Here is an 11,589-nt window from a genome sequence, read left to right on the forward strand (position 1 = left end):
CCCCTGATGGCCGTGGGAAGCCCCGTCCAGGTGCCTGTTACCTGCTGCTGCCAGCTCTGCCTTGGGCCAGCGTGGAGCCAGAGTAAGTTGCCTCTCATCTTTATGTAAACACCAGACCAGGAGGCAGCCACTGCTGTGGATACCAACATGAAGGGAAGGTTGTGCTGACTAGCAAAGAGGACGAGGCCCCTCTCTTCCTCTTCCTTGGCATTCGACTTCAGTTGGGTCTCTGTAGTGATGAAAGCTCATCTTTTTCTTTATGAGATGCCTTGACTTTGGTAGTTTTTGTGTCTCTCTTCATTTGAAATCAGAAAAGATGCTCTCTACACAGTCTCCCTTGAAGCTCCCAACCAAGAGAGACTTAAAATGATCATCTCTGTTGGTATGTGGATTTAAAATCGAAAGGACAATTCTGAAGTTGGCCAGAAGCCTTGGATTCCAGCCCCACATGGTGGATTTTCAGTGTATTTATCATCCACATTTCCTTTCCTTCCTGAGGGGGAAAAAAAAAAAAAAAACCCACCCTGCCAGAATTCATTTAGCATGTATCATTTTTTATACTACTATATATTCTGAAATAAATCATTAATGTGATTATAAATAATAAAGCATAGGAAAAGTTTTCTAGGAATGAAATAAGTCAAAATGGAACTACTGGTGCTATAAGCCATAGACAAAGCAGCCATGATCCACAGTATAAAGAAAGTCTCATTAGGGGAAAAATGGTTCATACATATATTTATTCATTTAACAAAACATTTATTAGTGCCCGCTCTATAACATCATTTTGTAAGCTCCTAGAAACACAATGAGGAATAAGACTGATCGTGTGTCTGCTCTTAAGGAATTTAAAATCTAATTATTTTCAAAACTAACAGGAGAAACAAATGGCAGTCACCACTTGGTTCCCTGATAGGGAGCAGAGGAAAGCATCTAACTTCAGACTTGATTGGTCATAAGCCTTTGCTGTGGAAATAATATTCTCCTTGGAACTTCGAGAATGGAAACAACTTGAGCAGCAACTTGAAGGTAGGAGATAATTTGAAGTATATTAAAATACGTAAGTAGGATCACAGTGGCTGGGAGATGAACTCTGAAGCTACAATCCCTCAAAGGGGTCTTGTAAATAAAGACGGCGGAGGTTATTAAAGGACATTAAGCAGGTTAGTGATGTGATCCAATTTACCCTTAAGAAAAGCTCTGTATCTACAGTATACAAGATGGCTGCCAGAGTCATTTTGGGGAGAGGCGATGGCGGCCTAGGCAGTGGTAGCGATAGTGAGGAAGCAGATGTAAGTGGATGATCCAAGAGATATTTAGGAGAGATAAATTTGTCAACCTTGGTGATTGAGTAGGCAGGAGGTGAAACAGGAGAAGGCTAAATCAAGGACAAATCCTAGCTTCCCAGACTTCACCAAGCAGCAGGTAAAGTTAATGGCTCAGTTTCAGACAAATGCATCGGAGATGTCTAAGTTGTGTTCAAGGAAAGATGTTCAGCAGAGAGTTGGATAAACGAGTTATTTCAGGAGAGAGATCCAGGCCAAAGGTATGATTTAGGAGTTGTCAGCAAGTGGTGGATTATTGAAGCTATGGGAACCACAGAGGATACTTCGAGAACCTTCTAGATTTAGAAGAGATGAACACCTGGGACAGAACCTGAGAAATATGACGTCTTATGGGATGAGAGGAAGAGAATCTGGCAGAAGAAACTACAACATAGGAGAAAAACTGGGGGAGTATATATCATGGAAGCCAAAAAGGAGTTTTTGAAGGAGGATGCCATGGTCCCAAATGCTGACTGTTGCCTTGATCAGTATCCCATGTATTTAATATCGGGGCAAGAGTCCCTGTTTCCTATGATGAAATTATTTGTAGTCATCATCGGGTGAGATCGTAATGGTCTTTATTTTCTTGATTTGTTAAGGTTAAAATGGGCACAATTTTAAAGGAATAAATTTTAACTTTGAAGGTACTATTCAAACTCAGATATAAAAACAAAGTTAAAATTAAAATGAAAAATAAATAAAATTTTAAAGAATTAAAAAAGCCCTCAGTAAATTATTTCATCTACAGATTAAAATTTATACTTACAAAGCAAGTAACACCTCAAAGTTCATACAGTTTTGCTGTTTCCAATTTTATTTATATATTTATTTATTTGAAAATTTTATTATTATTTTTTAAGTAATCTTTACACCCAATGTGGGTCTGGAACTCACAACCCTGAGATCCAGAGTGAGCCAGTCAAGTGCTCCCTAATTTCAAATACAAATAAAAACTCCTAACATGTGGTAACACAAAATGACAGAATTAAAATAACTCAATTTCTGTTTCTTTGTCTTTACAATCCCCGTGTTGTCATGGCTTATTTTGAAGCTACTGATTAAACATGGGAATATGTATACCGTATGGCTGGAGACAAAAACCATGCCCAAAGCAAGCCCGAATGATTCTGAATCATTATGGATTTCCTCTTGAAATAAATATATGTAGCTGAGCCCATATGTGTCTGAGGTGAGCTGCAGACTCCTGAATATGTTATTTGCTAAAGGATAACTAATAAAAGCACTCTTATTTTAATTTTACACACATGCACATTTATATATACAATATACCATATTATAATATACATGTATAGTAATAATATATATTATTGAAATGAAGCAGAAAGTAGCAATTGCATAGAACTTAGCTCAACAAAAGAATTTTGGGAAGGAGGATTTTATACTTACATTGCTTGGTATTGCTGATGCATTGTGATGATAGTAAGACTTTCATAAGAAAGTCATCGGTGACCTTGGCAGACATAGTTTCAGAGGAGTGGTCGGGGGGTGAAGCCATTTTACACTGGGCTGAGAAATCACTAGGTAGAGAAGCAGTTTAGACAGTGACCTATCTTACTGGTCCTCCAACTTCCAAATTCCTGGTTACTTTTTATCTCTTCCCTTTCAATCTTGCCCATGCCTTCTACTTCCCAGGCATATTCAAATTTTCCACTCTTTCTTGAGCATAGCAAGACCTGTGCTAATTTTCCTTTGCACTTACCATTCTGCTTGCTCGGAATGCCTTTTCCTCCTGATTAATTCCTTTCTTTCTTGCCACCCCTTCTCAATGTCAGTGATCCAAGCAGCGTCTTCTCAACTCTCCCAGGCAAAATTTCAGTCTGCCCCCCTGTCTCTGTACTACCTGGTTGTGTAGAATATGTTTTCTTTCACATCTCCAACAGTTACCATCAAACCTGCCTGTTTTACTCATAAAGGTTCATTGGGTGGATAAATGAGGAAAGGAAGAAGGAGTAAGAATTTAAATGAGCGAACAGGTGAATGCATCAATACAAGTCAAGAAAATCTGAGCCCTTTAATTCTTCATGTGTAACCACATGAAGGCTAAGTGGCCTGATGGCAGTGTGATGATGGCCACAGTTACAGGTGAAGTTGGTCCCTGGCAGATGAGTTCAATCTGAAAATGATCATCAGACTTAAATCAGACCAGTCGGTATGTGGTCCTATCTCCGGCTTTGAAGCTCTGGGTTCTTCCCATCTACTAGAATTCCCCTGATCCTTCTGCTGTGATTCTCTGGCACCATAACCAAGAGGGACATTTCAGTTCTCTAGGTGCAGGAAGCAAGGGAGGTTTCTGCAAAAGCAGTTGTTTTTTTTTTTTTTTTTTTTTTAAGATTTTATTTATTTATTTGACAGACAGAGATAGTAAGTGGGCAGAGAGGCAAGCAGAGAGAGGGGGGGAAGCAGGCTCCCTGCTGAGCAGAGAGCCCGATGCGAGGTTCGATCCCAGGACCCTGGGATCATGACCTGAGCAAAAGGCAGAAGAATCAACCCACTGAGCCACCCAGGAAACCCTGCAAAAACAGTTTTGTCAGCTCAGTCTTAAAGCTTAATTGAGCAAAGCAGGAGTTATTGTTGCCCTAATGTGTCCCACTCGTGCAGGAAAGGCTCCATTGGGTTTTCAAAATGAATGATTCAGATGCATCTAAATATTTACATTTGTTTGAGAGAGATGGAGATTTCAGAATGTAAATGGACATGAGCCTTTCCCCCAATTCGTGAACTCTTCTGTTCCTGTGCTTTAAATGTTCAGCAGCATGAAACCAGGTAGTACTTGACTCTGAAGTAACTTTCAGCAGGTCATTGTCAGCTCCAAAGTCAACAGTGTGCCTGAGGTCAGGAAGGAAAACTGGGTTGTTCCTAAGACCCCTCCCCTCCCCGCACCAGTTTCTTAGTGCTTTTTCTTGTAGTTGTTAAGTTTATAATGGGGCTTTTCCACGTCTTGAATTCACAAACCACCAACGAGGACTTAGAGAGACTTGTTGATAATGGAAACTTGAGGCTGGAGTTCAGGATGTAAAATTGGGCTCTTTATTCTGAATATTTGTTTTCAGACTGTGTCCATGGAGCTCCTCAGCCTACTGGGGGCTGATACACTCTGTCTCTAACAAAAGCCATTTAAATATTTGCAGTAAGGTTCTCCTCTGTGAGTTCAAAGGAATGAATAGTTGAATAAATAACAAGAGGGTCAATTTCTGTGAAGGAACAGTAACATTCAAGAATATCTCTTTAAGTATGGTAACCTTTATGACTTTTACATATTAGAAAATCTTAACAATGTGTAGCTGGTGAGTGAATGCCCTTTTGATAATTGAATATTTTTTCTGGGATACAAAGCTCTAGATTTAACAGATGTCCAGTCAACAGTGAAAGCTATACTCAGTTGTGTAAACACTGACCTTTTCTTATCCAATTTCCCCCCTGAGTTTATTGATACACATCTGAGCACTCTTTTTCACAATGGCCTATCCAAATCTTGAACAAATTTTCGTTATTTACATGCAACTCAGCTAGAGCTGGACACAGTAAGACCAGGATGAGAATAATAGGATCTTGTTATTTGTTGATAACAAATTGCTATTTGGTGATTTTTTTCAAGGGCAGATATTCATGCTAAAATTAAATTCAGGAAATGTAATGATGCAATAGAAAGATCCTGTTGTAGTCCTGTCTTGGCCATGAAAGCTACCATATGACCTTAGAGAAATCAATGAACATCTCTGGCCCTCAGTTTCTTCATGACTGTAATGAAATCATTGGATTAGATCACTGGTGTCCAGCCTTATTCCTAAAAGCCCCAAAGCCTCTCAGGACATGTCAAGTGCCATATGGTTTGTTTTCTCTGTGGTTTTTCTTTTTGCCATGTTTCTGTAAAAACTGGCACAAAATCTTGCCATAATTTTACATATATATATATGTATATCATATATATGTATATATGATATACACATATATCCATATATGTATATCATATGTATCAGTTTGATATATATATCATATGTATCATATATATCATATATATGATATATATATCATATGTATCAGATATATATATATATATATATATATATATATCATATGTATCAGTTTGAATTTTGTCTCTGTTTATGATGGAGTTGATATTCTGACTTCCATGCCCCAGCCCCACTCCTGCTGTCAACGTCATGTCTTTCTGAGGAGGCTTCTCCTTTCCAAGGATGAACTCCAAGAACTCCCTCCTTTACAATACCTTGATTGATTTATCAACTCATGTGAATTGTTTGATTTCCCTGAACTTCCATGAAGTAAACACTTTGTGTCTCCTTTTCTATAGTTTTATTCTCTCTGCGTTAACTCCAGACTCAGCAAGTAGAGTGCAGATTTCACGTGAGCACGACTGTGGCAACCTCTTAGTGGTCGCCCCCATCCCTTCCCTTTAGGCACAACTGAATGGATCCTCTGACTGTGTTCTTATTTAAAACTGGAGAGTCATGATTGGTCTAAATCAATTACAGAAATCCTGTTCCCCTTTCTCAGGTTCTCTACTGCTGAACTTGAGCCTATGACCTAGTTCTGATCAGCGATATATAAACTAGTAGAAGTCCACTGGGGAGATAAGGGAAAGAAAGCTTTTTTTCTCTTGAGGAGAACTATCCTTTTTTGCTTTCTCATTCTTCCTGCCTCAACCACAGATAACATGCCCCGAATAGCAACAGCCATGTGGAAACTGTTGAAGCAACCAAGATTGAGGGAAAGACGAAGGAAATCTCAGAGACACAGGACCCTGATCTTGGTAAATGACAAAATCAATAACATAAATGTACCTCTGGATTTTCACTTTTTGAAAAACTTTTATTTAATTAATGGTTAGGATTTTAAATTCATTCATTCATTCAATGAGTATTTATGATGAATCTATCATATCCCAAACATAGTTCATGAAACACGTTAGTAAACTAATATAAAAAGTTCATACCCTCACAGAGTTTACCTTCTAGGAGGGGAGAAGAGACAAAAGATTAGCAATACCTATAATAAATACCCCTCATGTCTTTCTGATTTTAATATAGCCTCACATTTTCCCATATATATAATTTGGAAAATGCTACATGTTATGGAGAAAAGAAAAGATATGTGTACTAGAAAGTCCACACTGGGGGGTGGGGGGTCAGCTCAGCCCCCAGTAGGTGGGAAGCTCCACAGGCACAAATAAGATAGTAGGAACTTGAGAAAGTGATATTTGAGCACAGACTTGAAAGAGGTGAGAGATTTAAAGGATAGTTGGAAGGCACGTAGGAAGGGACAAACTGTCCACCCCTAAACCCTTAAAAGGATTTTACACCACCCTGGAGAAACCTTCTACCCTTTCCTATGTGATAGATCGGTGACAGAAACCTGATTGGATGACAGGTGCATGGAGGGCTCATCAAATTGAGACAGCCCGCCAACAAGCCCATAAGAACCCCTAGACTTATACATTCCAGAAGCAGCCCCTTCAGGTCCCCTCCCTCATTGGGACCCTTGTGCTATTGCTTTGCTATCACTCAATAAAGTTTGTTTTGCTGCCCACCCCTCTGTCTGGTCTACCTCTTCGTTCTTTGAAGTGGCGTGACAGAGAACCGTGGGCACGGACGGAGAAAAAAATCCTGCAGCAGTCTTGGGGGAAGAAAAGTTCAGACATGGAGTATAATCAGTACAAAGATTGGAAAGCTGGAGCACACTGAATCTGCCCAAAGAACCGCAAGAAGACCAGTGTGACTGGAGGGAAGTGAGCGAGGTAGACGGGAGCGTGTGTGTGTGTGTGTGTGTGTGTGTGTGTGTGTGTGTTGCATTTTACAGAATCGTATAGTTACTGTAAAGACTTCGTCTTTTCATGACATCTGTATCTTTGGGGTAAATATCCAGGAGTGCAATTGCAGGGTCATAGGGAAGTTCTATTTTTAATTTCTTGAGGAATCTCCACACTGTTCTCCAAAGAGGCTGCACCAACTTGCATTCCCACCAACAGTGTAAGAGGGTTCCCCTTTCTCCACATCCCCTCCAACACATGTTGTTTCCTGTCTTGCTAATTTTGGCCATTCTAACTGGTGTAAGGTGATATCTCAATGTGGTTTTAATTTGAATCTCCCTGAGGGCTAGTGATGATGAACATTTTTTCATGTGCCTGATAGCCATTTGTATGTCTTCATTGGAGAAGTCTTTGTTACCCCAATGTTTATAGCAGCAATGGCCACGGTTGCCAAACTGTGGAAAGAACCAAGATGCTCTTCAACAGACGAATGGATAAGGAAGATGTGGTCCATATACACTATGGAGTATTATGCCTCCATCAGAAAGGATGAATACCCAACTTTTGTAGCAACATGGACTGGACTGGAAGAGATTATGCTGAGTGAAATAAGTCAAGCAAAGAGAGTCAATTATCAAATGGTTTCACTTATTTGTGGAGCATAACAAAAAGCATGGAGGACAAGGGGATTTAGAGAGGAGAAGGGAGTTGGGGGAAATTGGAAGGGGAGGTGAACCATGAGAGACTATGGACTCTAAAAAACAATCTGAGGGTTTTGAAGGGGCGGGGGGTGGGAGGTTGGGGGAACCGGGTGATGGGTATTGGAGAGGGCACGGATTGCATGGAGCACTGGGTGTGGTGAAAAAATAATGAATACTGTTATGCCGAAAATAAATATAAAATAAATTAAAAAAAAAAAAGACTTCGTCTTTTTTCTGGGTGAAATGAGTAGTAACATGAAGGATTTGAACAGAAGTATAATAGGTCTGGCTTGCATTTCACAAGATTACCTGATCTACTCGGATGAAAATAAATACAGGGGACATCATGGGTGGGAGCAGGGAGAAAGACTAAGAGATTATTACGGTGATCCAGAAGCCAAAGTGTTCTTGCCTGGATTAGAAAAGTAGCAACAAAAGTGCAAGTGGAGGAAATTTTCTTCTTCTTCTAAATATATTTTAAAGGCAGGAACACAATTTCCTAATGAATTTGAGTGAAAGTGATCAAGCCTTGTCAATTTAGGATTATAAATACATGTTAACTGTAAAATAAACACTAAATATAAAGTTCTAGTTTTTAATCCAAGTCAACTGACTGGAACTTTGAAAATCAGTTACAGAAAAAGATCTTATCCAATAAGGAAATGTAACATAGCAGGCAATACCCTATAGACAAACCATGTTTATTGATTTTTAAGAAGCTATCCCATTCTTCTCTTTTAACCCTACAAAAATTACTTCCTGAGTAATGAGAGGAACTTCACATACTTAAGATTCACTTATACAACTTAAATACAACAGTGTAAAATTAACTCCCACTCTCCATTTGCTCTCATCTTAAAACTAATTTGACTGCACTTAAGTGAACTTGTAGTGGCAATAGCAATTATTTTTTTTTTTTTTTTTTTTTTTTTTTTTTTAGAAAAGATGTGGAGGAAAGTGGAAGAACTCAAATTCATAATTTCAGGGGCAAAATACTTGCCAAAAAGTAGGTAGTAGTTGTTCACATTTGACCTAGTAACTTTGCAGAACAACTTTGAACAGTTCTTAGTATCCAATCATTGGTCATCTTTAATCTTCAAGGTAGTAATGGTGTGTGTATGTGTGTGTCCAAGTTTAATGTTGACAAATCAAACTGGGTGAGCTGTCTGCAAAGCGTAGGTGCTGGTGAGACATGGGTGCTCGTTGCAAAGAGTGCATGTGCCTAGACAGCATTCTAGCTGTCTGTTGTCTTGTGTGAACTCTGTCTAGAAGAAGAAGGACAGTGATGTAATAACACTTATGTGTGTGAGATATATTTATTGGCAACTCTCAAGCTATAATGAATTAAATAAAAACTGTTGGAGAAGCAAAGGCATTTGAGAGCTTCATAGAGTCAAATCTCTGAGAAGAAGGACTCGCTATTCAATCTGTAAGGAAGAAATAGTTTTCTCTCGACCCTGACAGGGGTCTGGAAATTAAATTGACAGACACAAATTAGTAAGAAAAGTATACAAATTTTATTAAATTTGTACATGTACATGGGAGCCTTCACAAAAGAATGGAAAGTTAAAGACGTGACTGTAGCAGAAAACTTTTATACATTTTAGACAAAGAAACACTAAATTTGCAAGCGACTGTTAAGAGAGAGGGGGTTTGTGTTAGGAGTAGTAAATGGTGAAGAAGTAACTAGAAAAATAGTGTTAGTTTAACAAGTTTGTTTGTATAGATTTCTTGGCCCCCAATTCCCTCTCTCTGGTGATAAGAATGTCTTCCTCCCTCCTGGTACAGGGAAGTTACCTTTCACATGGGAGTTTAATGACCCGTTTCAGGCAAGAAGGATGTCGGGGCTGTGTCAGAGTGACCTTCCTGCCATTTTCTCAAACTCCTTCAGCTTAAGATATTCAATATATATGAAGGTGTCACATTTTGGAATAACACGTCCTGAACCCTACCAGATCTTTCTCAGAAAATGCCTAAATTGTCAATTAAATACTTCTGGCTCTTCCCTAGTTAGTGTTCTCAGTACAAAGCTTCTCTTTCTGAAAGCTTTGGTTTGTATTTTTGTTTTTGTTTATTACATGTGTGAAATATTTTCACATTGCCAAATATCCAACACATATTTAAAGAGTACCCATGAGCGCCAATACCGCACCTGCAGGGATGACTAAGATGAACACCATCCTTCTTCTCAAGAAATTTTTATTCTATTCAAATGCTCATGGAATTTATGGAAACGTCCACACAGGATGTAGTGAGCTCGAATATCAGTGTTAGATGTGGAAGAAATCGTTACCACTTACAGAGGATGAAGCGGAGGCACAAAATGAAGGACTTGGCCTTCATCATGTGGCAGCAGAGTCAGGGAGAAGACCCAGGTTTTTCAACCTTCCATACTCCACGCACCACCATAGACTTACAGTTGTTTGGGAAGAGTGGATCACCAGGGAAGATGGGAGATATCTTTTAAGTGAATTAGCTAATTCTCCAGCAGGGAAAGTACAACTTCAAGATTAATTCCAATGACTACATAAAAGTTTAAATGGATCTTGGGACTGACCCACCTTATTTTGGGGACCTGGTTTAATGGTGTGACCCAGCATAAATATTGTGACTCTCATCTGGACACGGTTCAGTACTGTAGAGCTCATGCTCTGTCCTTACTCTAAGACACAAGGTACAAATCCACATTATGGCAGCTTTTATGGTGCTGAACTGGTTCCCATAGGGGGAAAATAACAAGTGTTAACTCTCATCTACTTCTTAAGGACTAAATTATGTAGTATGTGTTCGACAGCCTTGCAGAGAAGCTGTTTAGCCCAGTGAGAGATAGTGGAGTGGCAAAACTGTAGGCCTGTCTTCTGAGTTTAAGGTTTGGCTTTCCAGATACTAGTTATGTGAACTTGAATAACTGTCTTAACCTCCATGAGCCTTAGTTTTTGCTTTGTTTTTGAAGATTTATTTATTTATTTTAGACCGAGAGAACCTCAAGCAGACTCCCCACTGAGCTCAGAGCTCTACCTGGGGCTCGATCTCATGATCCCGAAATCACGACCTGAGCTGAAACCAAGAGTCAGATGCTTAACAGGCCGGGCCACCCTGGTGCCCCTGGGTCTTAGTTTTACTGCGAAAAAATGGGGATCATAATACAGCTTTCTGAAGACTGAGTTAATATGAGGAAATCACTTAGAACAGCATCTGGCATCTAGGAAGATCTAAATAGTTCTGTTTTTGGAATAACCACAAGCATTTGTGAAATATGGACTGGGGCTCCTGAGAGATACCAGTGAGGCAGCATCGAGCTGTATGCGTGTCTGTGTTTGTGTACATGGCAGAGCCAGTGCCTGAGACAAACCAAAACCCTCCAAAGTAAAGACTCTCCAAAGTAGTCATTGTTTTCCTCAATTTAAGATGGCCATTTTCCATCAAAGAACTGTTCAAAAGCATAGGTTGACTGTGTACGACTGGCTTATTTTCACAAGTTGGCAGCCCTTACATAATGCTCCTGCTTTATTCAAGAACCAAAACCAAAACCAAAGCAACAACCGACCCCCCCAAAACAACAACAACAACAAAGTAGCAAGGTGTTTCAAGCATTGTATGACGTGCTATTAAATCCAGAATTTCTGGTTTTCTTCCCCGCACAGCAAGAGGTCTCACGATTCTGTCCCCTGTGAGATCACTTACATGGGTGGCTCCCCCAGTCCCTGTGGTTCTCACATGGGAAGTGCTTACACAAGTGCCCGTGTCACCCCATTCAATCGGTCGTTACCACCTACCT

The sequence above is a fragment of the Neovison vison genome, chromosome 6, assembly GCF_020171115.1.
Source record: "Neovison vison isolate M4711 chromosome 6, ASM_NN_V1, whole genome shotgun sequence".
NCBI classification, from domain to species: Eukaryota; Metazoa; Chordata; class Mammalia; order Carnivora; family Mustelidae; genus Neogale; species Neogale vison.